The sequence below is a fragment of the Macaca mulatta genome, chromosome 15 (assembly GCF_049350105.2).
Source record: "Macaca mulatta isolate MMU2019108-1 chromosome 15, T2T-MMU8v2.0, whole genome shotgun sequence".
Taxonomy (NCBI): Eukaryota; Metazoa; Chordata; class Mammalia; order Primates; family Cercopithecidae; genus Macaca; species Macaca mulatta.
Window position 1 is genome coordinate 98,617,242 of NC_133420.1, and position 6,000 is coordinate 98,623,241.

Consider the following 6,000-nt stretch of genomic DNA (forward strand, 5'->3'; position numbering starts at 1 on the left):
TTGGATTTATGAAGCATATCAAGGAGTGGTAAACATACAAACTAGAATTCGATCTTCTAAGAAAGGGCTGGGTCTCATGGTGGGGACATTCACGCAGTCCCGACTCTGCCCTCGACATTCCATCCCTGGCACAGTTCCCTGTCCCCCAGCATTCCTTGCAGACTTACACCGTCCTACTCTCATAGGCTCAGGAGGAATACAAAGCCTTTCCTTTGTTTACAGATTCGTTTCGGAGACAAGACTGGGGTATTTTTATTTATTAAGATTTACAAATACTAATAAAAGCTGCAAACAGTCACAGAAGAGATAATCATAGTGCCATGAATTGACACACTGGGGCCTGCAAAGTGTAACCTCCCGTTCTTCTTCCTGAGAACACTAAAAAGAATCGTTCTTGACTGGGGCTTTACCAGCTCGCAGCCAGGCTGCCCCTGCCCCATAGACTCGCCCCACGTGACTGGCGCCATCTTCCTGCAGGTCACGTGCTGGGGAGAGGCGGTCCTCAGGCCCGCTCCCCACTGATTGACAGGGAATGTCTTTGTTTTCCCGCCCACACGGTGAGGTCAAAGGGCTCTCCACGTGGGAATATACAGCGGTAACCGGTAACTCTCACTGGGGGAGGGGGTGGAGGTGGGGAAATGGAGCTGGGGGTGTGGGGGAAGGGAAAAGTAGGGAAGACAGGAAGGAAAAAGACAGGGAGCCTGGTGAGGGGTGGGCCATGGGCCAGTAGTGTGGGGGATGGGGGTGGAGGATGAGAATATGTTTGCACCTGGAGAGTACTATAATATTTGAATTAGGCGTGTCAGAGAAAATACGTAAATATTGCATGGGACATATACTTTTAAAAAGTATCCCTTGTTTACCTAAAATTCAAATTTAGCTGGGTGTTCTGTATTTTTATTGCTAAATCTGGCAATCTTACTTTTAAGGGTCCTTGGATACACTATTTCCCCAAAGGATTCATAGAAATAGAAAAAAGGACCGACGCGGTGGCTCACGCATTTAATCGCAGCACTTTGGGAGGCTAAGGCAGGCGGATCACTTGAGGTCAGGAGTTTGATACCAGCCTGGCCAACATGGTGAAACCCCATCTCTACTAAACATACAAAAATTATACAGGCGTGGTGGCGCCCGCCTGTAGCCCCAGCTACTCGGGAGGCTGAGCCAGGAGAATCGCTTTAACTGGGAGGCAGAAGCTGCAGGGAGCCGAGATCACATCAGGGCACTCCAGCTCTGGGCCACAGAGCGAGACTCCACCTAAAAAAAAAAAAAAGTCTGGGCAACTTAGCATGCAAGACCTGTTCTCTACCCAAAAAAAAAAAGTGCTGGGCATGGGCATGGTGGTACATGACTATAGTCTACAGATGGGAGGATCACTTGAGCCCTGGAGGTCCAGGCCGCAGTGAGCTATGATTGAGCTATTGCGCTCCAGCGTGGGCGACAGAGCGAGACCCTGTCTCTAAAACAAACAAACAACAATTTAAAAGCAGTAGAAAAAAAGATCCTTTATGCCAGTAGTCTACAAGCCACAGGCACTTCCGCCAAATCCACATATCTTCTGTGTTTGTATGGGCTCCTGCAAAAAAATGAGTTTTACTTTTCTTTTTGAGGCGCCGTCGGTCTTGCTTATTGCCCAGGCTGGGATGCAGTGGTGTGATCATGGCTCACAGCAGCCTCAGCCTCCCAGACTCAAACAATCCTCCCACCTCAACCTCCCAAGTAGCTGGTACTGGAGGAGCATCCCACCACACTCCGCTAATTTTTTTTTTTTTTTGTAGAGACAGTGTCTAGCTATGTTGCCCAGGCTGGTTTAGAACTCCTGGGCTCAAACGATCCTCCTGCACTGGCCTCCCAGTGCTGGGATCACAGGTGTGATCTATTGTCTCCTGCCAAGTTTTACTGGTTTTTTTTTTTTGGTTTTTTTTTTTTTTTTTTTTTTGAGACAGGGTCTCACTCTGTCGCCCAGGCTGGAGTGCAGTGGCACAATCACGGCTCACTGCAGCCCCTGCCTCCTGGGTTCAAGTGATTCTCACACCTCAGCCTCCTCAGTGGCTGGAACTACAGGCTCGCACCACCACACCCTGCTAAATTTTGTGGTTTTTGGTAGAGAAGGGGCTTCACCATTTTGGCCAGGCTGGCCTCAAGTTTTACATTTTTAATGGGTGAATGAAAGTCAAAAGTAAACTATTTTATGACACATGAAAATGGTATGAAATTCAAATTTCAGGGTCCATTTATAAAATGTTATTGGAACGCAGCCACACTCACCCCATTCTTGTACTGTTGAGCTGCTTTGACGATAGAAGGGCAGTCAGTGTTCAATAGTTGCAACAGGGACCAGATGACCCACAAATCCTAAAATATTATCAAGGTCCTTTACAAAACAGTGCATGACTCCTGCTATAAACTTTCCTTTTTCTTTTTTTTGAGACTCCCAGTATGATTTTTTAAATGAAGATAAGTCAAAAGGGTCTAACATTTGGAGGTATGTCCAAAGTCTTATAAATGGCAGGTATGGTCTAAAGTGGTCATCCTGTCCTTGCCCCTCAGACAGTCCCCTCTCCCAGGCCCCTGCTAGCTTAACAGATGAACAGGACATAGACCCTGCCATTGCAGATCTCATCATTACCAGGAAAGGTGGCTATGTAAGTCAAGTAGGACAATGGCACTTTAAGGAGGGAGCAGCTAATTTCAGCTGGGAAAATGGGGAGAGTTATTCTGAGAGTCCAGCCTTACCAGGCAGACAGGCAAGACAAGAAACCTAGTCAGCCAAGCAGGCAGGTGCATGATATATTCCAGAAGTGGAGACATGTTATGTTTGGCTGAACTTGAGGGAGAGGGGTGGTAGGCAAGGAAGGAATGACTAAAGATAATAGCAATAATTAACAAAATCCACATACTGCTTTCTACATGCCTAACACTGTTATGAGTGCTTTGTGTATTATTTTTATTTTTTTGAGACAGAGTCTTGCTGTGTTGCTCAGGCAGGAATACAATGGTGCCATCACAACTCGCTGCAGCCTCAACCTCCCAGGCTCAAGTGATCCTCCCACCTCAGCCTCCTGAGTAGCTGGGGCTGTAGGTAGGTGCCACCATGGCTGTCTAATTTTTTTTTTTTTTTGTAGAGATGGGGTCTCCGTATGTTGCCCAGTCTGATCTTGAACTCTGATTCAACTGATCCTCCTGCCCTGGCCTCCAAAGTGCTGGGATTAGGGGCATGAACCACTGTAGCAGGCCATATTAATTTATTTAGTTATGTGGCCTGTATATGTATTTAGTTGTCACAACAACCATCAACAGAAGTCATGTCATTATCCCCACTTTAGACTTGTGGAATCTGAGGTGTACAGAGGTTGACTGATTTGCCCAATCTAAAAAAAGGGGAAGTCCAAACACTCTCATCACCTCAAAAAGAAACCCTGGTTTCACTTTTTTTTGTTGTTTTTTAAAGAAACGGTATCTTGTTCTATTGCCCAAGCTTGAGTGCAGTGGTGTGCATGTGCCGCCACGCATGGCTAATTTTTTAAAAATTTTCTATTTTTTTGTAGAGAGAGGGTTTTGCTAGGTTGCCCAGGCTGGTCTAGAGCTCCTGGCCTCAAGCAATCCTCCCACCTCTGGCCTCCCAAATGTGAACCTAGGTTCACATTTTTAACCACATCCTAGGAAGGTCCCATTGCACTCTCTTGTTCCTCAGATGGTGGCAGTGGGAACAAGTGGGTAGTGGGAAGGGAGAAGTGGGATATTTCTTAGGTCCTGGGATGATCTTGGACAATTGTGTGAACAGTGACAACAACTGAGTGTGGGTGTTCTACACTGAGCACTCTTGAAGCCACAGCAAACAAAACAAAGGGGCAGATAAGTAATGGTTAAGTGTGCTGCAGACTAGTTCTAAATGCTATGGAAAAATCAGGAGAGAAGTGGAAGATTTCTGTTCATAGGAGTTATGACTGGTGTCAAAGGAGCTGTCTTTTGGATACAGAAAACAAGGGGGTGTAATTAGCTGGGTGTGGTGGTGCACACCTGTAGTCCCAGCTACAGGGAGGCTGAAGGAGGAAGATCACTTGAGCCCAGGAGTTTGAGGTTATAGTGAACTACGATTGTGCCACTGTACTCCAGCCTGGGTGACAGAGTGAGCCCCTCTTGCAAAACAAAACAAAACAACAAGAGGTGTGACGTCTACAAAAGTCTTTCCCATCTTTTCTATTTGGCTTTGTTCCTATCTGTAACCCCAGCACCTAGACCGAAACCTATTATCCCCAAGGGGCTCATTAATTTTTTTTTTTTTTTTTCTAGACAGAGTCTTGCTCTGTTACCCAGGCTAGAGCTCAGTGGCATGATCTCGGCTCACTGCAACCTCTGCCTCCTGGTTCAAGCGATTCTCCTGCCTCAGCCTCCTGAGTAGCTGGGACTACAGGCACGCACCACCATGCGCAGCTAATTTTTGTATTTTTAGTAGAGATGGGTTTTCACTATGTTGGCCAGGCCGGTCTTGAACTCCTGACCTCAGGTGATCTGCCTGCCTCGGCCTCCAAAAATGTTGAGATTACAGGTGTGACCCACTGTACCTGGCCAGTTTTACATTTTCTGAGATTTCTTGCAGAGTTATTGTGTGCAAACACAAGTAAAAACGTGCATATGTATGTTACTTTCCACTTCCCCTCCACATTTTTTATACAAATGGTGGCATAGTATACATAGTGTTCTATATGTGGCTTTTGTTCACTGTGTATGTCAAGATTATTCCCTATTTGTTCACTGTGTATATCAAGATTATTCCCTATCAGTCCAGAAGGATCTTTTTAAACCTATTTGACCACTGAATCCACTCCATGGATGTGCCACACTTTATCAAGTCCTTTACATTAGTCATATAGGTCTTGTTCTTCCTTGGCTCTTGGAAACAGTACTGCTATGAGGAATGTAAGGATGATGAATGAGGAGGTTCTAGGCTAGGGAAGTAAAATGATTTAAAATCATCACTCTTTTTGACTAACCAGGAGTCCCCACCACTCATGAGTGTGAAACCACCCACTGTCAGAATCTGATAGCCCAAAAAGTGGCCCAGTCTAATGAAAGAATGACAGTTGGGGCCAGACAAACTTGAATTCCTATCCTTGCTCTACTCCTTATGACTTTGATTCCCTTGGAAAACCTATCAAATTCCTTTTCAGTTTTTCACATCTAAATAGGGGATGGTAGTGCTCCTAGACTATGAAGATTAAATTAAATAAGACAATGAATATTAATAGATTGCTTAGGTACATGGTACATAGAAGGGAATTTATTTCTGCCATCATCTCATTGTGCTGTTGTGTCGTAGCTCTGAGAATTCTCTTTCTCATTCTTCTCTTTCTTATTATTCTCTTTGCCCCTTTATTCCACTTATCTTGACAAGAGCAATTGAATAATCTGGAGGGCTATGGCCTGGATAAAACTTGAAGACATTACGCTAAGTGGAAAAAGCCAGTCACAAAGACCCACGTATTATATGAATCCACTAATACGAAATGTGCAGAAAAGGCAAATCTATAGATTGATGGTTTCCTGGGGTTAGGGGTTGAGGGAAAATGGGGAGTGACCACTAAAGAGTACAGGGTTTCTTTTTGAGGTGATGAGAGTGTTTGAAAATTAACATTAGCTGGGCGTGGTGGCTCAAGCCTGTAATCCCAGCACTTTGGGAGGCCGAGGCGGCAGATCACGAGGTCAGGAGATCGAGACCATCCTGGCTAACACGGTGAAACCCTGTCTCTACTAAAAAAAATACAAAAAATTAGCTGGGCGTGGTGGTGGGCGTCTGTAGTGCCAGCTACTTGGGAGGCTGAGGCGGGAGAATGGTGTGAACCCAGGAGGCGGAGCTTGCAGTGAGCCGAGATCCGGCCACTGCACTCCAGCCTGGGAGGCAGAGCGAGACTGTCTCAAAAAAAAAAAAAAAAAAGAAAATTGACATGGTTGTATAACACTCAGTATACTAAAACTCATTGAATTGTACATTTTGAATGG